Below are 23,213 nucleotides of genomic sequence, written 5' to 3'. Positions count from 1 at the left end.
AATTTATTGGGAACGTGACGCTATTAGTGGGTCGACATTCGACTTGTATATTCTTGGACAGCTTCGTTTCTATTCGACCGCTTTAGGCGTTAACCTCGATAACTCAGAGAGTTGTCTCTTCTTCGCACCGAGTCATTGAAATTAATACTCTTGTAAATTGGTGCTCGGCAGATCGTCTACATCGCGGTGTTTAAGAATCTAGGGAAAGCAATTCGAACCCAGCCAAACATAAGCCATTCCCCTGGCTCGAAAGAAACAGTCACGAACGACTAATCACGGTTCGTAGATCCTTGAGCGGTGCGTGACTCTCTGAAACGTTCCCGAAAGAAAGACTTAATCGACGGTTAATTGATTCGCGTAAACATGCCCCGGGGAGCAAGTAGCACTCCTCTCTCCCGCTCTTTCTCTCTCCCTTATACATTCGCGTCAAGGGCACTCGTGGAGGCAATTACTCGCTACTAATGAGCAGCGTTGCCGGGGCGCAATCGATAGCGCGTCAAACAAGTCAAACTCCGCCGGTATAAGCGGAAGTTAAGTCGAACGAATAGGAGGTTGGGGCTCGAGAGAACGATGGGTTAGGGAATCGAACCGAGAGAGAGAGTACGGAGAGAGAGAGAGAGAGAGAGCAGGTAGCTTCGGAAGCAAATGAACCGAGTCTTCCCCAAATGCCGTTGTCCTTTCATCCGCCCTGATTCCAGCTGGCATTGAACTGCACACGGGGAAATCTGATCCCCCGAAGGGGCGAGATTTAGATTGTCGCGTTGCAGGCTGAGGGCCACCAGCCAGGACAACGGTATTAGACAAGTTGTTTGATGATCCGGCAAATTCGAACAGCGATATCCCTCTTGTAATTTCACCTGCTGCCGCCTCCACTGGCTGCTCTATCTGATTACGCCGCTTTCCTTACTGGGTTTACTGCTTTTCGGGAAAGGGTTAGGATCGTTTGCTCCCTTGCGACGCAAATTGATTTTCTTTTTTCACGGTTAGGCAGGAGATGGTTGTTGATCTTTTCGACCGATTGGCGGACGTCGAGGAAAACATTTCGCGTGTTTGGCTTAGTGCGGAGATTTTTGACGATTGATTCTTCAAGCGATATGATTGTTCGTGTTTTTAATAGATGGGCGAATGTCGAGGTAAATATTTTCGGTATTTGGGTAATTTTATTAATGGTTTACTGTATTGAGAATATCGATAAGATATCGACAAGCAGCGTTTAATTAAAGGCGCAAAATGGATAAGACGAAATGTGGTTAGGACGAGGTTGTAACAAGCGACGATAACATCGGGGCGAATAGAGATTGGAAAGATGCAGTTGCTAACCAGATGCGGTAGAAAATTATCCTCTGCTTTGGGAAAGATCGAGACGAAGGATCGAGGGTTCTTATATCGCTTTCAAGATGGAAATCCTCTTTTGAAAATTTCTTTTTTAACGCGCCGTCGATTATATCGTCTACACCTGCTTTGACTTCCTCATGATAATTCGATGGCCATCAAAGGAAATGTGTGTTAAGTGGCAAATAATTTCATTTTCCCTGTCTGTTCTTCGATTGTACGCTATGCCAATTAATACCCACTCTTTGTCATTTCTCTTACTTGGGAAAAGTGCTCCTTGAAAATCGTCGAACTGATATTTGAGAATTCGAATTCGAATCAGAATCTTGCCATTACGATCGATTATTAATTCAACATTTTTCAGTTGATTTTATCGTTTTAAACCAAACTCTGTCTTATTAATATTATTTATACCATGTTATTTAATCCTTATTAAATTCCACAGACAAAATTCGCTTTTCAATTTCAAAGTAGCTTTACGATTAATCACAAATTCCATGTAAATTCTTTGACAATAAAAACGGCAGCTTTCACTAAGAATTTTCTCCACCTGAACGTCTAGTGGTAATTAATTCTTAGTGACATGCAAGCGACAACGAGCTTCAACTAAATTTATGCGATATGAGGGATATAGGAATGGTGGGTGATTCGTTATCGAGATTTTAATTCCGACTCTTAACTCCAACCGTGATGTATCGCGTTTTAAATCCGAGTTTAGACATGGTACGCGGACCATATATAAAGGCGAGCACACATACGACCCTTTCCTCCAAGGCGGAAGCAATTTTTTCAGATTTAGCGAAATAGTCACCTGGCTCGCCGTGTTTCACGTAGGATTTTGTGACCTGGAGATAATCAGTTCTCGGAAAGGACATATTGACGATTGAGATTGGAGACCTTGAAGAGTGACAGTCCGTTTCGATGTTTGCATTTTTGTACGGATTTTCTGATACAATCGAGAGAATTATCATCACGAGCTATCGCGCGACGAAAATGTTGGAATTTATATTCACCAAGGTCTCTGAGGTCTCAAGAAGTAGCAAATTCAAAATTGCCTCAGCTTGCAAAGCAAATTTTCAAAGATTGAAATTTAGAAGGAAACTTTCGAAAGGAAGGTTCAAAATAGCAAGGAAATTAATTTATAGACAGTTCATTTGTTCGTAAGACTCGTCGTGTCTCAATGTTTAGTCGGTTTTCTACCTTTCCATTCTTCCTTCCACCACATCTCTTTCGGAAACGCTCCGTCTATCTAATTTTTTGCAGTCAAACATAATGTTCGCGTAAATGAACATTTCCATGCGTTAAAGATTATCTTCGGTTCATAATTCCCGCCACAAAGGCTACCACGGCGCCTTCTGCCCGTCTCAAGGACCAGACGCAACTTCTCTAGCGTTAAAAAATTAAGAAGGATCGATCTGCTTAGAATTCACTTCCCGAATTCCCGTGTAATATTGCCAAAAGGACCACGAAGAGAGAAAGAGAGAGAGAGAGAGAGAGAGTTATTTTATATTCGCGACGGCTTCCACTTTGTGGGTCGGGGTTCTTAGCGCGTACAAAGTTCGGCAAAGTGCGACTGCGTGGCATAAAGGGAACAGGAATCCCGCTACAGGCCTCTCTCGGTTTGTTCGTGACGCGAGGGAGGACGCGGCTATATTAGATAAGTTCTGTCGCGCGAAATAGCGCACTGGAAACTGGCTGCTCGCGTCAGGCCAGACCTCAGAATCTCGAGGGGTTCCCCGGCTGGTTACCCTCGTTTTCTTCGCGTCACCCTTCCACATAGACTGGTCCTTCATTATGGCCTAAATGGAGAAAATTGAAAGCGCCCCCACCAGTCGACGTCCCTCCACCAGTTTCATGCTCTGTTGTTATTTTATTAATACTGCTAGATCGATGTCTGGTCGGTAATCTATCTTTTGCTCATTGTCGGAGGAAATCGACGAGGGTCCTGACGAGTGGTAATCGCTAGGGATGATTTTATGAGCTTGGATGCGCGGATCTTTGCGTGGCTAGTGTCGAGAAAGACTAGCAGGTAGATAGGTTCTTTGGCTGGATGAGGATTGATTGGAATTTATTGGGTGTGATGGAGCTTGAGATAGCAACCAGTGTGTGTGATAAGATAGGGCAATTACGAGACAAGGGATGCATTTGAAAATAGCGTATATACATTTAGCTCGATAAAAATAGAATAAATCGTTGGAAGAAGCCTTAGAATTAGTCTTAGAAGCGTTAGAGTTTCAAACCTAAACCGGATTGTCTGAAAAATATTTCATTCGTCGCAGCAAATACTTGTATGAATTCATGGTTTTATGAACACGATTAAGAAAGAATAGAATTCGTATGGGACATTGACGCTGAACCTACCAGCGCCGGTCAAATTGGCCGCTTTCAAACCTCTACACAAATTTAACCATATTTAAGCGTTATCGTATCGCTTCATAATTTCTGACTTTTCCTAAAACATGCATACAGTATATTTTTCGGCATTTACTTTAAATAAAGTTAAATCATAAAAACTATTACTTCTTTAATCACCGGTCATTTCGACCGCACACGATAGAAATAGGTATACACGAAGGGTCGGTAGGTTTAGTGTTGATGCGACAATACCTAATCACGATCTAGAACCTGTCATTTCAGCGAATATAATAATTCTATCGCCGAATTACGGAATCGACGAAGGGAAAAATTTGATGAAAACATCGATCGCCGACCGTTTGATAAATTGGCGCTGAAAGTGGAAGTGGCGAGGAAAGGCACGTCTGTGTCAAGGACTTCCTCTATGCTGCCCTCTGGCGAGGGTCATCTCTTCGTTAGAAGCTAAATGGAGAAAATTGAAAGCGCCATATTGAAGACGCTGCGCTCTGAGCGCCGTTGCTCGCCCGGTTGCCGGGTCCTTAGGCGTTGTATCTGCCGAACAACGGAACTCAAATCGAGTCGAAATCGAGGAGATGGCATCGTTCGTGAACGCACGACGTTCATTTAGACGCCTCTGTTTATCAATCGCTTTAATCGCTGCCGCCAGGTTTCCATTGGCGCTTCCCAGAGGCTTTGTGTCAGGAATGGTTCACGAGTGTTTCACGAGGGGACGATGAGGAAGAAGGGTAACGAGACAATGCGAAGAGCGAAAGAGGAGATCGTTGAATGAACAATACACGCAAAGATTAAACAAGGAATATTAATTAACTGCAGATTTTTATGCAAATCCATATCTCGCTTAAAGTCAATTTTCTTAAAATTAAAAATTTTATTCCGTGTATTCGATTTATCTTTTCACGCGAAATTAACACTTTTTTCGATTAACTAAAGCAGTCCGTACATTCGGTAGCAATATCGAAAAATTGACGTATTAAACGAAAAACACGTATCATCGCAATCTGCCCAAAAGAAGAACTAACAAATGAGAAAACCAAGATAATACCGGGAACTAGGCTTTATTACGCGATACGGTAACACATGCGAGAATTTCGAAATTTACGAGCGAGAAACAGCACGGTTTTACAGAGAGGGAGAATTAGTAGCGAAATGGGACACTTAAAAACCGTGCCATTTTTAATTGCAACCAGGAAGAAAAACGCCGCGGGTACAAAGGATAACAACGAGATTTTGGCAGGGTTAAAACGCGACGTTCTCATAAATCCTGATAATCGCAGCCCACTTTACGAGCCATTACCGTTCGTTTCCCAACATTTCCGCAATTTTCGCGGCGAACGACACTCAGAGCCAGGCCGGCACACGGAAAAGGGAAAATTCTGTAAGCAATGGACTATTATAGCAGCGACCCGATTAAATGATTATCGGTTTCGGTCACCGCTGAAATCCCGAAAACGCGCACCACGCGAAAAACGACTTCTAGGTTAGTTTTTGCCCCATCTCCTTTGTGTATGGCCAGTTTGGCCGATTTCGAGGCTCGTATTTTATCCCTATAACGTAAACTGTAACGAGTGATTCAAGAAAATTTGCTAAACTAGTCCAAGAGTATTCGTCGTGGTTGTACGGATTTAATTTCGAGGTTATGTACGAGTGGAATGCATACGGCAGCTATGAGAAATATTTCTACGCCACTGTATTTATATTAATTGACTAGGTTCAAAAAATATTAAATTTCGTGTCATATAGTAGTACGTGTATGGCTACAAAAAGCTGATACTATGCAAATAACACGTAGATCCTGTTGAAAACACGCTTCGTTTCGCAAACATTTCGTTTTAAAACGTTGTCGGAAAAAAGTGTAAATTTCGTTTACCGTTTCATTTCTCGACGTTATGAAAAATTTCAATTCTAAAATTTCAACGATCCACGCTAACAGCTTGAATTACCGTGTAATCTGCCCTATCGATCGCCAACTCGCAAAAGTATATCCAAAAACACACTACCCCCGAGTTTCATTTTGGCGGCGGACAGAGGCAGAAGGAGAGGAGATAGTAGTCTGTCAGAAGACAGCTCGAAAAAGCAAGTACTCGCACGCCTCGTCGCTGTCCGGCGCGGTGTAATTAGTTAATTAACGCGAGGAAGCGCTCGCGTCGAGGGCCATCTAAAAATCGTCACCGTTCGACTGTGCTGGCCTGGTAAAAGCCTAGCTTGTGAAAAGGCGGCCTACGAAGGCGCGAAGTGCAACCACTCGCGCACTCGGGCGCGCCTTGTTAATTCTCCATAGCCTGTGCCATTTTATGGCACGGGTCTGCTCGAGGACAACCGCTTAACACGCTTCTTGCGAGCTGCCTGGCTTCTGCTTTTTATTGTCCAACTGGCTGCTGTTTGTTTTTAGCCTGACCAAGCAAGTTCCACGAATGCTCTTTCATCGCGTTATGATCGTTGCTAGAGGCCCCCTGGCACCCTTTGTTCCAAGAATAATTGTTCCTTCTTGGGAGACGGTTACGGGGTTTTTGTCAAACGTTGAGCCATGCGTTAAGTCGGTGCAAAAATTTGTAAAGGTGAGATCGGTTGAGAAAAGTGTCGCAGCAGTTGCACCTGTGTTTCCCTTTCTTTGACGAACGCATCGAAGATCGGAGAAGTTCTCGATTTTACGATCGATTCGACAGTTGCTTGCAACAGCAGAATCTTCGATAGATTAGCTACTATGGAAGATGCACCGTGAATGGAAAAATTCTTCGAGTTCTTAAAGACTTTTACGATACTCTGGATATTTTCATACGTTACAATCCGCCACGCGGTAATCTTTTTGCACATTCGCGCGCATGTAAATATTCGCGTATAATATTCACTGTGTTGTAACTTTTGATAAACGTAACAGTGCGTTTCTACGAAGATTTGCTAATCGATGTTGAAGATGAGGTCAGATAAAACGCGCTGAACGCGATGTTGAGATTCTTCAAAGGGGGCTTCTAGATGAATGCATAAATTTGCTAGCAGGAAGAACCACTAATCCATGAGCGGGGCAAGTGCTTTAACGCGAAACGCCAAAACCGCTGCATAAATTGTACAAAGACAGCCGACTAACGAAGAGCGATTTAACTTTGAGACGATTATCAAACGATGAATAAAGCAATCCCATAGTAATCCAAGGAAATCCAAGGAACGATTCCACGAGAAGATAGCAAATATCGCTTCTGATCTTCAGTTCGCCATCAATTCTGCTAATATTCTGCCTAATATTGAATCGAACAGAGTTTTTCCATATTTATGAGCTGCAGTGTACGCGTTTATCCGCGCAACGAGATCGTCGAGGAAATTCTTACCTCGTTCTGTGGCGGCCGAGCAGTCGGTTAAAAATATTCGCGATCCCCCTGGCAGAATTACGCTCGCTGCATGGGTAACCGGTGAGAGCGTTAATTGCTCTCGCTCTTAAAATAACACTCGATTACTCGAGCAGCCGAGCTAGCAATTTCCTAAATACGAGAGTCGGCTAGAAAAGGCCGGGGAGAAAGAAAGAAAGGCAGGCTGCGCGGAAAGGGACAGCGCGAGCGCAAAGAGGTTGGAGGGATGAAAAACGAGGGTGGTCGCGAAACGCTCGCCGCATTTAATTCCTGGCTTCTCGTGGCACACGATGAAAAAGAAAGAGACATATCCTGCCCCTTTCACGAAGCTTGAAATATTCTAAGCAGCGAAACAAACTTCTGGGATTCTTTGTGCGACAGCTTTGCGCGCGCGCAAATTTCCTGAAATCTCGCCTTTGTTTCCGTGCGCGGGCGCGCGAGCGCCAGAGTCCACGCGCTCGTCTCGACGATGGAAAACGTTTAGCCCCGTAAAATGCTATTTTCCTTTCGTCTTCTTCCCTCTCGTTATCTGCTTTCCTTTTTCTGTTTTACAGTGCGAGAGAGATTTCACGATTGTTCTTCGTTTTTCTCGCGAGACCCGATGAAAAAGGTAATTTCACTGGCTATGGCTTGTTGTTACAGTGGAATTGGTTTCCAAGCGAGTAACGAGTTGCGTTTTTATTCAATGCAAATGTTCTCGGGCGAGTTTCTGATTTTGCGTGTAATTATCGTGTAACATCCATCACGGAAAATTTTATATCTATGTCGTATGAGCTTTGTACGAAACATTTTGAATTTCATTAGCATAACGATGAAACACAATTCGGATAATTATATTGGTAAAGTTTGAATTCCATCTCAAAACGTAGAAATTGCGAGATATTTATTGCAAACATACGAGGGATCGGTAGCGAATAATTACACGTTCTATGCCACGTTTTGTATTTACGTTGACAGGCCATTGTAATAGTAGAATGGTAGAGGTTTTATTATCGTAGATTTTAGTGCATAACGAAACTTTATATTGAATCTAACAATAAGTATAATTAGTTAAATTGGCTACGTAGGTGCAATATTCACTGATACAACCTTTGTTCCTCGTAAATTCAAACTGTGGTGTTAACCTAATATTAACTTAGTAGAACTTATCACAGACTTAATATTAATTCCGACTTAGTTCACTGTGTCGGTCTATCCTAACTTTCTTATTAGCTTAATATACACTTAGACGTTAGTTCTAACCTCATCTAGTTTAACATTAATCCACACAGGCCTATCAAAAATTACTATCGTTTCACCGACCGAAATTCTGAAACATTCGCCTAATTCATACCTAACTTGATCGTAGAAACGCGAACTTTGTCCCAATTCGCACTGATCTTGGTCTAGTGTGAGCTTCGTTTCGTGTAGTCTAATGCAGGGGGCCAATTTCTAGCTATTTTGGTTTAATCTAAACATAACTGGGTTTAACCAAATTCGACATTTACCAACGTTGTCTTACACTGCACAGATTCCGATAGTGACCTAATCTCAACCTAGTTTCAGTTGAACCTAGTTCTTGATTACGTGTGGCTAATTACTATAATTTCTTGACTATTCTATTTTACGGGATTAGGATTGGTCACGGTAACTTAGGTATTACCGTGGAATACTTAAAAGTTTGTACTTTTTTTCTTATAACATTTTAATTTTAACTACGTTACATTAACTAAAGTTGTACAATCATCCGGTTAGAATTTTTCAAAGCACCAACGTTTTTAACTCCCGTACGAAGAAGAATAAATTTCTGCTAGGAAATACTTTTCTTCTTGTCATCGCTCGAAACGATTTCAATGTCAGTGCCATCCTGATTTCCCCTCGTTCCGTTCTAAATAAAACTAAGTAGCGCAGACAGGCGAAATTTGCAGCGGAGGCTGGCATTAACATTGAATTTTCCCTGGCGTGGAATTCGCTCAAGCTAATTGGCCCGCGAAACAGCGGGTGCTGCGTCAGAAATAGCATTCGGCTAATCTAAATTCTAATTTCCGTGTAATTAGCATGTAGTTTCCAGAAGCTTTCATACCGATGCTCTCCCCTCCAACACGCGTTATTGCATTAGTCACGTGTCTCGTGAATGTCATATTACCTAGTCCCGTGCTCGTAAGATTACTCGATATCAGATCGCATAACGCGAAAGGGAACGTGAACCAGCAGGAATTGCGATATCGGTATCATCCAGGGATCCTTAGATTATCAGAAGACGCTGCGTGGTCGATGTTGCCGTTATATTTGCCGATTAATTTTTCCCCATACACAGTGTACGGATATTGCGCATACACCGGTTCATAAAAGTATTCCAACAGATACAGTGAAATTTCATTAGCACCGCAACGAGACACGTTTGTTCCGATCGTATTAGAACTTGGAATCAATTTGAATTTACGTTCTAACGGAATTGGAATTTCTGAAATTATCGATCGTTCGTCTGTGTGGGTATTTTTATCAAAATTTGTCGTACGCTATAGCGCAATTTCACTAACGACTTCGTCGATTTCCGCGAACAGCGAACAGCAGCTTCTATATATCTGATGATAGCTTCTATCTAGCATTTCCGCTCGACGGGGCAAGCTTCCGCTACCTTTGCCCAAACAAACGGTCTCTGAACCTGAAACACACGCATTCCTACTCTAATGTCGTGTCCTACCATCATCCTACAGCCATCACCTCGGACATTCCACCAAATGTAACCTATCCGCAGCAAATAGTCACACTTTTACTAGATGGCCCCCGCGTATTACCAACTGGATGTCACCGAGCAATAAAACCAGCGGGAGCAGCAATGAAATTATTTCGTGTGGCCGCCGGTTGAAATTGAAACTCAGCCAAAACTGGCCATACCGGCGTAATTTCGTAAATTCGAAATCTCGAGGCTCGACGAAACGGCATTTTTATTTGGCCGTGGCGCTCGCAGACTCAGTCGTATCAACTTTCATTATTCAAATTGTTCGCAACTGTTCGAACCACTCTCTCTTTCTCTCTCCCTCTATTGCGTGTGTACGTGTGTATGTGTGCGTGTGGAACGAAATGGTTATCATTATACGCAGTCAGGGAATGTTCGGAAACGCGCGGCGTTATTAACATCAGCCGAGGAACGCGCATGCAACAACGAGGAATTCATCGAAAATTAGTTGGACGTCAGTCAATTGAAACGCTCGTGCAGCCTACCGGGTTTAATTAATTTAGCCCGCGAGCTCGGTCTATCTGTTTGCTTCTTTCTCATCCGTGAAAGTGTTGTGATCTGGACTTGAGATGTACGTACATATACGTTCGTAATTTAAGAATAGTCTTTTGACTGACAGAAGCAGAATGCTGTTTTAATGGATCTTATTTTATTATGTACGGTGACTCGCATAAATTGTATATTTAGCATAGAAAACTTTGACGATGTGCACCACGATCAAAGAAAGATATACGTCTTGTTCATTTTTCGACTTACCCGAATACCTGAAGTTTACACAGGTTATCTCAATAACGAAATTTACCTATCTAGCAAATTTTTGAGGCCAAGATCTTGCGTATGTGAAGTGAAACGCAATTGCGCGCAAGCTAGAAACGGATAGACGTGGATATGCGACAGTAAATTTTAATTGTGCGCCTGCCTTCATCCACGCCGCGATATGGCGTGTTCAGTTGCCGGCCCATGATCCCTTGTCCCGATTCTGTAGTTGGCACTCCCGCCGTTGCCACAGTATGGTGTGTTGGCTTGTCTGCACATGTGTGCACGTATGCGTGCCGTTTAACTCGCCACCGGGACAGATTAGTTTGCAAACAATTATATTTCTGTCTCTGTCGTCGTCCATTCGCCACTGTGAATCGACCCAGGAGAAGCCAAAGAGTTCAGCAATTCCAGGAAACGGAAAACAACTCGTCCCAGGTTTTTGCAATTAAAAATTGCATTTTTTGGTTTTATTATTCGGTGTACGGAGGTTCGATGATTCGAAGAATTAGTATCTTTACCCTTTTCTCCTTTTTATGCGTAAAGCTCGATGACTTTGTTTTTTATAAGCATCGTTTCCCGAAGAGCATGTAGTCTCTAATTATTTCTATCACAAGCCAGCTCTCAGGGAAGCTGTAACAAAGTATTCAGAGTGAATTCAATCCGCGGAACATCCCAAATGAACACGCAGAACATCTCTTGCGAGTCAAACTTTTTCAACAAGCGAAACTTTTTTATTAGCGTCCTCGTAGAAACCGACAGCACGGTACGAGGAAAATAGACGTCATAACGGGGCCATAATCGACGAACTGCCCGACCAATGCTACCACCTGTCCATTAGAAAGCGTAAAAATCTCCATGAAGTGGATTGATTTATAATCACGCTTCGAAAATCGTTGAATATCGTTAACGAGAAACGACATTTCTGTCATTCGCTGAAATATTTTATATATATTTAAAAAGAAACGAAGCTCGTAATCATTTATCGATGCAGGTGAAAATTCGCAAAATTCTTCATATTCGGACGATATTCGTTGCTTCGCGGGAACAAAAGAAACGCATTTATCGATCAAAAGAACGACGATTCAGCGCAGAAATGCGATTACTCGCGTTTTTTGAGGTTATGTTTCATTCTAGGGCGATGGTGGGAGTAAAAAAGCTGCGGCCAGCCCTCTGGCGGTATGTTTATGTACTTTATCAAAGTAATAACGGATCGTTAGGGGCCGTGGAATCGCTGCTGCACGCTGGCCTGGATCTGCACGCGATTTTTAAATGCGAAGATCTGCGATACGGGGCGGGAAAACAGATTTTAATGCCAGCTTACGACGAACCGCCTTTCCAAGTTTGTTATTGAAAGTAGTTTCGATTATATTTCTGCCGGTAATGGAAGGTTGTTTCAGTCTCTTATCGAGAGGAGGGAAATTTGAACCACGATTTGCCTCGCGTGTAATTAAACTATCTTTTGGTCTTTTTAATATATACGTTGATGGGGTTTGAAATATTTAAAGGGATTTAAAGATGATAGAGGTCGCAGCTCGTTTATAATTACTACTCGGATCACGTTATTCTTTTAATGAAATAGGTTTCTCGTCGAGTATCTGATACTTGTTAGTATTTATATTATATCTGAGAAATAATTTAATAATTACCGTGTCCAGTCAACTATTTCTAACAAAATATGAATTTGCATAAACATCGTTTAAAGTACGATCCGCGCCTCGAGCTTTGTCGATAGTATATGAATTCTAATTATATCACATTTTCATTAAACGCGTTCCTACCAAAGCGAAGCATCGTTTGAACCCAAAAATCCAATTCCATACCTAATTAGACGTCCATTTGCAGCCCCCCAAACATTCAGACCCGCCCCTTAGCGGGCGGCAACCAGGCTGGTAACTTCAGAGACGTCCGGCCATTCTTCAAAGAAGGAACACCATAAACGGCTGTCCCTCAGGAATTCATATATTCCTGTCCAGCTATATCTGTAACAGCCATTTGCTCAGCTGTCAGCTCGTCTGTACGCCGCGAAATCGCTTCGTTCAAACGTTCTTGCCTGGATTCAAATTGCACCGAGAGGCCATAAAGCGAATCTTCGGTCCCCGGGTGTAGCGTAGCTTTTCACTGTTTCCCTTCAGTGAAACTTAACAGTTCCCCGTCGATATCGATGTTCCGCTGTCCGTAAGTTTCTTCCGAATGTTGCGTGGAAACTCGGGCGTAGAGTCTGAAGCCACGTTCGACCGATCGCGAAAACATCGTCGACGTTTGCCCAGGTAACTCTCGCGAGACTGAACCTCGTATGTGGCTGTCACCACCGCGGAGGTGGCATCGATATATTATTTTTCGAGTCACCGATGAAACCGTTTTCTCAAGTTCTGGCCCACTGGGAGCTCGTTGTTCCTTCGATTGTTTCCTCTTCCATGCGCTCGATCGATGGGAGTAGTATTTTAACGGTTACGTAATTATTGGACACCGGATATTTATGCAAAAATTTATACGCTTACTAGAACTTTGCTAGAGAATTGTTTTATACGTTAAAAATATCGTAAAAGGTATGAATATAGTAATCGTGAAAGTTTCTATACGGATCAGAGACGGTTACAGGTTGATGCAACTTCTTAAAACGCCCCTTTATTTCCATCTCGATGAAAGTCGGAAGCAAAACAGGAAGCGAAGCGACAACCCTTCCGCTTAAACGCCTGCAGGAGCTTAATCCCACGATCAGCAAACACGTTGGCCGCAGACGTATTCCCTTTAACCTCAATTCTGACCGAAACACTCGTCCAACCCCCCGCAACGTGCCCCCCAAAGTCACCCTATTCTAGTCAAACAGAAGAACAACAGCCGAACATTCTGATCGCATTATTTATTACTCGGTCGCGATCGTTGAGCACACGCTTTATCGGAAGTATGGGGAGTTTGGTTGCACGTGCACGCGAGCAGAGCTTGTGCAGCGCGCAGCCAGGCCTCTTTCTCACCCCCGTGGCTTTTAAAAGGCCTCTATCAAGCCAGGGGGATGGAGAAAGAGCGGAAGAGGCCATTTAAGCTGAACGTGGCTCGGTACCCGACTGAATAACACAAAGCCACCGTTTCTGCTCCCCCTTCGCTGTGGTTAGACGGCTAATGGCGTAAATAGTCACTCTAACTAGAGACCACCCCCTGCTTCTTCCAGTCTTGTCCTTTTCTTCGTCGGGCAAACTCGATTGTCACATAACCCCTGTTTTAAGATGTTTGCAGACGTGTTTTGGGCGTTTTTCTTCGCATATTGTCGATTCAATCTCCGTTACGACAAAATGCGACCTGCCTCTGTGCAGGCCCAACATTCGCTTCGTATACTTTCCATCGATTCGGTCTACCCTTTCATCCCTTTGCCACCTCCAAATTTCCGACTCACAGAGTGCCACACTTTCCACTACCGAACCAAACATTTTTAGTGCAACTCTCTTGGAAATTGGAACAAGTTTACGGTAGAACTCTTCCGGGCAGGCAAAATGATCAATTTCTTTGAAATCTACAGATTTACTGATTCGTAGAAATTTATAGAAATTTCACTTCTCAATACTCGCCACATCGTTGAATATTTCATTATTTCGATGAAATCTTCAGCAGCGATCGTACCAGGTCCAAGGTGAAACATGGTTCTCAATCAGAATCTTCTACGTCATTTCCTGGGATCTCAGGTCTGCCAATTAATGCGCTCTGACCTTACTAACGAGTGCTGGGGTTATTGCGCGGCGCGTTTCGGATGATAATGAGCGCAGACGAAACACGTGCTGCGCGTCCATTAGCAGAAACGAGACCGTTAACGTATCTGCGCGGTGTTTGTGTCGAAATCGATAACAGACGATGGCGTGGGTAGCGCGAATCAGCCGATTGAAACCCGACGTTGGCCCCAATAACAAGCAACTGCCACAATATTATCGATGTGCCATGATGGATACACTTGCCGGTTCTCCATTCGGTCTTGTTCAACGAGCGGCTCGTTCCTTCGCTTTTTTCACATTGTTCTTTCCTCGTTCCGATGATTTTTCTTTCAAATCTTTGATCTGTAAGGTTCTTTCGTTTGAAAAATTTCTTTGGAACGAGATATCTTGAATTTATCTTGGAAAGGTTTCGTGGAACAGTTCGCGACGGCTGGTTCGAATATTTATAAGGATTTTTAGATTTTTCGGTTTCTACGATTGTACGATTTCTCTTTGAAATCTTCGGTTTCTGACGCGCGAAGAATTCCTTTGGAACGAGCTATTCGGATTCCATCTTGAAAAATCTTTATGAAATAATTCTTGGGTATTACTTGAAATATTCATGAGAATTGTTAGATTTCTCCATCTCTGAAATTTTATCGCTTCTTTTCGATATCTCCGATCTGGAAGGTTCCCTAATTCGAAAAGTTTCTTTCGATCGAGACATTTTGATCCTATCTCGGATATTTTTAATTCCTGAATAATTCCTGAAAATTTATACCAAGAGAAATTTCGATAAAATAATACTAATAACGCACGTCTAACCTAATTACAATTTTTGGCAAAAATTAAAGTTACCCGAAACGAAGTACGAATCTTCGAGTTCCGTGTTTCTCTCGGTGAGAGAAATTCCTAGAAATTGTCGAGCCGGTTGTTGCAGCATCGTCCAATAATTCACAGAGGCTGCTCCGATCGTAACGAAGATAGGAGAGAGGCACGCGTGCCAAATCAGCTGATTGAAACGCTACCGCCATCATGATTCGTTATTACACCACGTGATGGTGATAGGGACGCCATTGTGATCTGCTTTATGGTGTTCGTATATCCGCTGGCTGGGATCGGCTTATATAAAAAGGAAGGGAGAGTTAGGGGCGTAGAAAGGAGGGAAATGAGAAACAGAAGACAAAACGAGGAATTCTTCTTGGGAGTGAGTCGCTTTCAGTTCCGCGAGCAAGCGTGTGCGTGAGCTCTTTTGTGAAGATGACAAGCGAACGACCAACGGGGATTTATCTCTGTTTAAATAATTCACAACCGTGCTGCTGCCTGGTTTCCGAGCGGTTGATCGCGAAATACGTTCCTTTTAAAGAAACCCGAGGATGAGAATTTAATTAAATAACTTTATCGTACAAATCGCAGCTAATTGAGCGGTTCAGAAGCCACATTGACCGTTTTCATAGATTGGAAAGCAGAAAGAGATATTCTCGCAAACACCATTTTCTACGTATACCTTGCAATCTGTCAAACACTTTGCCTAAAAGTCAAACCACGTGAAACGAAGTCAGCAAATCCTACCGGCCGAATGATTTCGATAAATTAAAAGCTTTGTGCTTTTCCCAACGGATAAAATGTCACTGAACAGTGCACGAAGCAGGAATTCGAAAAAGGAACGCGGCGTACGTTCGTAAAAACAGACGGAACACAGGGGCGAACATGGGAGACTAAACATCGGTGGTAAAAACGCGGGGCAACAAAAATAGCATGGCGAAGAATAACGAAACTGAACAAAGAGAAAGGGAGAGGAAGAGAGAAATAACAGGTGGCGAGGAATAAAAAATTGGCGAGTATGAAATGTGGCCTGGATAAAAACGGGGTTTCGAGGGAGAGGAGAAGAAAAACAGTCGGAGGGAGAAAATGACGATAGCACGAAGACGAAAGAACGGGAAGAGATGGAAACGGGGTTGGAAAGGCAAGCGCGAGCGAAGCAGGCTAGTTCGAAAAAAGGAGCAGAGCAACGCTGATAGAAGAGCTGGAAATTCGACAGAGAAGTCCAGAGACCGAGCTTGTATGACCATTAGGCGTCACTCTCTTCCTCCTTGCCTGAGCTTGCTAATAGTAATGCACTCTGAGCGTCGACGACCGTGTTGCCAAGCTCAGGGATTTAATGCAGCTGCTACGTTGACCCAGGTTAATTCTGCTTGACTGAAGGTTGAAAGGCATCGATGGAAAAAGGACTGGAAGCGTGGAAAATTCGTTTCCGCGTCAAGGATGACCACGTTGCGATTGGATACTTTGGAATCGGTCTGCTGTGGTAAAGTCTGCTGTGAGATGATAGGGCTTGTTAAAGTCGTAGACGAATTGGCAATCTGGCGTTTGTGGAGTTTCGAATTAGACGTTTCGAGCGAGCATTGTCACTGTCGACGATCAAGATATTTTATTAATTAAACGAAAGAGAGAAAAGAAATATTTTAACAAAAATGAATACGGCTGAACCTACTCGTATTCGAAGCCAGGATAATCAGAACTCTCGAATATCCTAATAAACCATAAAATGTCTGATTTGCCTAAACGATCAGTGCCCCTGACCCGTGTGATAAATCCTCTGAAGGCTGTAAAACGCGAAATTTTGGAATTGTCTACAACATTATAGACACGTGGCTCTTATCTTTGTTACGACCAGACTCGTGGAACCCCGAACGACAGATTCATCGGCAGAAATCGATCTTTAACCCTCCAGTGCTTACATCTGTTTGAACAATCCTATTTTCACCATAGCCTTCACGGTCTTCCTTATCTTTGCAGTCTTTCAACCATCCCATACCACTCTCGCCCCTCACATGCCTCTTTTTCATCCCGCCTGGCCATCTTTTACTCGCGGCCAGGATGGGTCGGGCTTGCAGCTGGCCTGGCGCCTTGGAACGTCACAGAGAAAATTTTATAGAAGCGGCCGCACCCACTGCTCGTTAAAGCAATTAGTACCTGTAGCTGGTAGCTCGGCTCATCTCGCTCGTCCATTTCTGCCGTCGCGGCATTCCTTTCGCCTTTTCCACCCTTGTACGCGCTACGCGCTGCTTTTTTCCGCCGCCAAGTAGGAAATTAAGCGAATTTTTTTTCGCCAACACGGACAGGTAGAACGCGTGTGGCATTAGTCCATCGAGGATAACCCTGTCACCCTGTTTTCTTGAGATTATGTCTGTGAATCGTCGAGATTTCTGCGCGTTAGCTAAATCACGTGTTTTTATATGATAAGCGCTTTGTTTTTCGCCTGGAATGAGTTGTTGTATTTTTTCACGTGCTTAAATCAGGCGACGTTTTGTCAAGCTGTTCGTTCAGGATTATAGTATAATATTTGTTTGTTTTTTTAAACGGAGATCGCAGTACTCGAAGAAGGGAAAAAGAGAGCGTAAAGAATCGGCGTAGAAAAAAAGAAACAACGGCACGTTCCATCAGACTTTCGATCGGCATTTCTGACCGTCGATTTCGAGTCGCTCGCTTCGTGAAGACAGTCTGCGCTCTGCCTGGAGATCGATAGCGATATCTTAAAAAAGTGACTGTGTTTTTAATTTCGATGCACTCGGAAAGCTTCGAATCTTTTCAAAGGTTACGTATTTTATCAAAGTACCTGGTTATCTGGAATTTCATTGTTGTTGAAAAGGATGGCAATAAATGGATGATACGTCAAGAAAGTGTAGACAAATGCTTTTCCAAGAAAGCGATTCTAGGTAGATGCGATGTTCTACCAGTTTCCACTCACCCATTTTTCAAAGCCAATCGCGGCCAAACAGGCGAGCGAGCGAAAAAAAGGCGCGGAACTAAAGGCAGAGTAATCGATAGTCGCAATGGGGGATGAAAAATCACGCGAACTTGGGAACATGCATTCGAGGCGCATTCCGCGGACAACAACAGAGGGGAAAACGAGAAAGATAAGCGAGGAAGGAGGAAAAGCTGGACGGAACGGAACGAAACGAAAGCGGGTCAGCTAGTCTGCGTTGAAAAATATGTAACTTCCGTCGAATGGATAACCGCGAATCCCAGTAATTTCTCCGCTTACGTGCCTCTGTTTAATACCACAAATGCCTCGTAAACATACGCTTTATGTACGTTAAAAGTATTGCGCCATTACTCGAAATTAAACACGAAGAAACACTCGTCGTTTGCTAAAATACACAGTACACTTTTCTAGTTCGTCAGTGGCTCGAGATCTGCACTTATTTATTTTCATCGTGTTATTTCATAGGTTGGCGAGCGACAAAGAGCGAGTTCACTTTATTGTTATCGCGTAGTCTCGAAGCCGTAAAACCGCAAAGCGGATCAGCTGACCCGCCAAAGTGGCGGGGTTCGTTCAACTGCGACACCGTAGTCGCACCGTGGCCCGCTTAACCCCTTTAAAAACTAGGCGGAGCTTTCTGTTCCATCCTGTTCCCTCTTAACGCCTTTTGTTTCTACTACCCGCGAGCCGTTTCCAACCGACGTGTCTCCTTTGATGTTGACTCGCTGTCTTCGTCTTTTCCAGATGTGCGAACGTTCTGCGGAATTCTAGTTGCTGTCTAAGCCAGGACCGTGACATCGTTGGCATCCGATGGTCCTTGAAACTTCGTATAAGAAGAATACACTGAAAAATTGTAGAAATCTTGTTATTCCGAAATGGCAGACCTATTATCTTTCACCGCCGTCGTTTCACTTGGTTCGTCCGAATGGAAAACCAACTTCTCCTTGATTTTCATTTAGGTCTATCAATCGTTCGGAGAAAGACCGGTGATTCGGTAATATTTAGGTTAGGCTTGTGGTGTCGTTGGAGGAGAGAATAACCTATCGTGGCAATTGATAGGTCAATCCGATAGTAGACGTTGCTCGAAGATCCTGAGCGTAAGATAGTAGATGTTCTGTGCGAGAGATCGGAGTTAAAAATAGGTTGAGTAGGTTCTTCGTTTATTAAAGGAAGACGGGAAGTTTTGTAGCAGAGGCTTGTAACACTGGATTCAATTGTAACGGAGTCTTCGATTTCTTCTGTTTCAGAAATAAAGGATAGCATGGTGTGTTATGGCTCCTTGCGTATTGCAGCTGTCTGTCATAATTGCTGAAGTTGCACCGAGAGCAACGTTTCGAAACGGGTAAGTGAATTTTCTCTTTACACCTAGTTTCCAGGAAGATTCCAATGCTGATACGAATAAAAGTTCTTATATTTCATGAAAACTTATATTCTTACTACAGAAACCTTTAAGAGAATCATCATCTAAGCTCAAGCTACGCTTTATCCAAACTACAGTAGCTTTGCCATCACCGAACGTATCAAGTTTCCCCGAATTTGAATTTCAAAATTCCAAAAAGCTAATCCAATCCTGCCATCGAATTGTCGCGAAACTCGTGCAACATACTGACCCCCGCGGAAATGTTATAAAAACATGGGAAAGCAGGTCATGTAACACACAGCAGGGGTTGCATCGTGGAAATTTGCGAGCGCGCAGTTATTACCAGCGCGAAAGAACACGCTTTGTGTCGGCTGTCTCCCCTTGTCGGATTCGTTGTCCGTGTCTGCGCTAGACGCACAAAGGATCCTCCTTTGTGTCTGGTCATTTTTGCCGCGGACCTCGAGAGCGTGTCAGGTCGTTTTATCGGACGCCATCCGATCGCTGCGCGTTTCGACGAGTCGCAAAAAGACCGATTGATCGACTCGGCTACACTCTCGCGCCATTGTTACCCAATTGCAGGAGAATCGTTCACTCTACCAAGCCAGGATCCACTTTCTTTTGCATTCGTTCAATAGACGACACCAGTTTTCTCCAATCTCCTTTTTCCCCCCAAGTCTTTCCAAGACGTCTATCTTGGTTCCGACTGTTCCTTTCTGGTCAAGCTGCTTCTTCATCCGTGCTGTCTCGCAGTTTTGTCCCGGTTCCGTTGTTTGGATCTTATCCTCTTCCTTCTTCCCCTTCGACTTTCTGCTCCTTTTTCTCGAGCGCTTTGTTTCTTGGACACCGGGGCTGAAAACTCGTGATCATCAAAATTGAATTTCTTTAAAATATCGAACAAAGCTTCCGCACTTTATCCACGCTATCGTCGGAGAAGTTGGATTTCAGTCACATTCGAAGATTGGACAACGTTCTGGTACTTTTACGTGAATTATCGCGTACTTGCATCGACGTTTCGTTCGAACCTCGTATCGTAAAGAGAACAGGTGTCCTAAGACGTTCGAGCGAAAGCGTAACTGCATGTATACTGTCTCGCCAAGCGAATTTTGCCTCACCCATTACGTCCTACGAAATGTACGCCTTAAACCACGTCCATCATCCAGGAACGTTGTATATTAGAACGCTAAGTTTGGCGCAATAACGCTTCGCGAGTTATCAGTTGCAGGCTGGTCGTTCGTTACCGAGACAGCCGCTTCTTCCACTGTCGGAAGGCTGGAAAATGAAGCGAGGTGGCCAGTATCGAATAGTGGAGCCGCGACTATAACCAGCCAGCCACTAACCCCTGTTCTAATTAAGCCTGGCTAACCCGCGAGTTAGGATTATTACTTGCCCTCTGTCGGATGGAGAGAAACCGTCCATTGTTGGTATCAGGCTGGCGCGCGTGTACGTGTGTGTTGAGTACAAGCGAAAGAAAGAAGTTGGAGGTGTCGTCTGGCGTTCTGCCAACCATCGGCTTCCTTTCTCGTTCCTGCGGGAGCTGCCGACAGGAATTCAACGCGTTTAGACGTTACCGAGAGGAAACTCTTTGAAAATTCTTGCAACTACCGATGTAAGCCTGCCACCACTCGCTGCTATTCGTCTTGGTTTAATGTAACGTGGCTAATATGTACTGGGTGGTTAGGAAAAGCTTATGAAGTTTGCGGGTTGGTGGTAGTGGTTAGGTTCCGAAGTTTATTGCGAGGTAACAGTTAGGTTTGGAAATTTATCGGGGGATAGTAGTTGGTAAGTAGCGCATAAAGGAGGTTTTAATAACGAATGTTAGTCGACAAATTGATATTTTCAGCGTTACGAAGAATTTTGGCTTCTTTATTTTCCTTTACAGAATCGGTTAAGAATTAAAGGTGTCTCGTTTTTGCAACTCCTTCTAGGTAATCCTGACTGTCTTGGTCTCTTTTAATCCTGTTTTACGAAAGCATATATTTCAAGGATTCGGGGCTTGAAAATGGAAACACCGAGTGGGACAGGTTTTCCAAGTTGTAGCAGTTCATCTGGCAGCAAGCGTAGTACGCAAAGGGAGCGTTTGCGTGCGCTAACGTTTCGAACAAAGTTTTCGACAACTACCTACACTTGCTCGAAGGGTCCCTCAGTTGTGTATAAACGATACTTCTCGCGTATACAATGGGTGGTACAACTTTTTCAGACTCCACGCTATTACGTCACCGTCCGCAAATAATATCGTTTTATTTTCCGCTATCGCCTTTCCGTCGAATTTTCAATTGCTCTCGTTCGATGCTTCTATCCGAACGAATCACTTCATTATTTTACAGACACGATTACCTTGCGTGTCGATAACGTTAAACTATCGTACTCCAACTACGCGGATCAAATTTTCCCAATTTTATTCTCGATATAACGCGATCCAATGCCTGAAAGTGACCGTTGTCGAGGGAATAACGAAGTAGCACGGCTAATTCGCATTCGTTTTAAGGCAAAGGGACGATAAGCTCGCGAGAAGGATCGGGAAAGCAGAACGAGCCACGATAATACGTCTTTCCTGTCACGTAGCGGCCGATGGCATTATGATAATGCCGCGAATAAGAAGGATTCAGGGGAGGAAATGTGAACGATGAGTGAAGTGGCGCGGTAGAGGCGATGCAGCCTGCCAGCAGGATCGGTCTAATCGAGATTCGATTTTTCATTTTGTTTTACGTGCCAGCCAGACAGAGTATGATAGCCTACCCTCTTTTCACCCATCAGCTAGAACACGTAGTCTAGCGATCGTGTGTGCATCGTGGTTGAACAATGGTAACATGTTCTGCAGCTTGTCCGAATTTTCAGCTTATTTTTCTACTTTTGTCGACAATGTACGGTTCACCGGTGTTTATTCGGTCAGGACTCGAGCTGTTTAGGGAACAGTGGATCCTTTTTTGGCGAATTAATGGTCAGACCAGGTTTGTTTTGACTTTCTGCCGGTCGTGAGAGTGCAGCGATGGAAATATCGGCCGATCGAATTATTCTTAATCGTAGCTGAGGAAACTGTTGTTATATAGGGTGACTTGGTAATCACAGCGTGAAAAGGAAGCACGTGATTCTGTGTGAAAAAATGAAGATAAAGACAAGGCATGAATAGCGCTTTTTGGTAGTATATGGACCTTTTGGGGTCGCTGAAGGGTAGGAGTTCAATCGGGTTAAGATAACCTGGTACGCGAAATTTTGCATGCAAGTTAGGTAGTCTGAATCAAGATTTCTCACTATTTTGAACCTAGATTTTACTTGCCGAGGAAGCGAAGGTTATCTTCAGGTTCAGTAGATGATCAAAGGATGAATACTGATGTAGAAGATAAGCCGCTTTCAAAAGATGACTGCAAAGTAACGCGAAGATTCAGCGAAAGGATAAGCAGAGTGAAATGATTAAATATTTTGATAATTATAACGATACCGGGAATTTGAAAGTAGGAAGTCAGAAAAGGATTAGAGCGTAGATTTTGAGAAATAGTGGCAGTCGTTTCTCGGAACACATTTTTATTCTCTATAGAAATAGGCATGATAAATTGATTCTGACGATCGGCTCTGCATGTACGTAAGAAAATCGCGAAATTATTCACGATGTATGATATTCTGAAACGGTTCATATTTTATTCAGCGGCGATAAATCCGACCTATTCCTCTAAGCCTGTCGGCGAATTAAATTTTAAACGTGAATTTTCGAAGTTTTATCTATTAAAGCGAGCTCGCGCTACATTCGAATCGAAAGAAATAAAAGAAGAATCGGATTTATAGCTCCGATCGAATAATTAGATTAACGTCTGCAGATTTTACCGCCGAATAATAGGTCAAAGACGTGGGATAGCTATTTCTCGTGCAACGATCACCTTCCCTAGAAGATCGA

General features: G+C 43.5%; 1 protein-coding gene across 2 annotated transcripts in view; it reads left to right on the top strand.

Annotated features, from left to right (window-relative positions):
• Positions 1–23,213, top strand: part of LOC117160152 (uncharacterized) — a 311,594-nt gene that overhangs the window by 37,324 nt on the left and 251,057 nt on the right. For both annotated transcript variants that reach the window (XM_033340665.2, XM_076625400.1), the window contains one exon: positions 19,215–19,309. The gene's annotated coding sequence lies outside the window, so the exon portion shown is untranslated. The remainder of the gene's footprint in view (positions 1–19,214; positions 19,310–23,213) is intronic.

The sequence above is a fragment of the Bombus vancouverensis genome, chromosome 16 (genome assembly GCF_051014615.1).
Source record: "Bombus vancouverensis nearcticus chromosome 16, iyBomVanc1_principal, whole genome shotgun sequence".
Classification (NCBI taxonomy): domain Eukaryota; kingdom Metazoa; phylum Arthropoda; class Insecta; order Hymenoptera; family Apidae; genus Bombus; species Bombus vancouverensis.
Note: the sequence above shows the minus strand (reverse complement) of the source record. Positions and strands in the feature narration are given on the sequence as shown.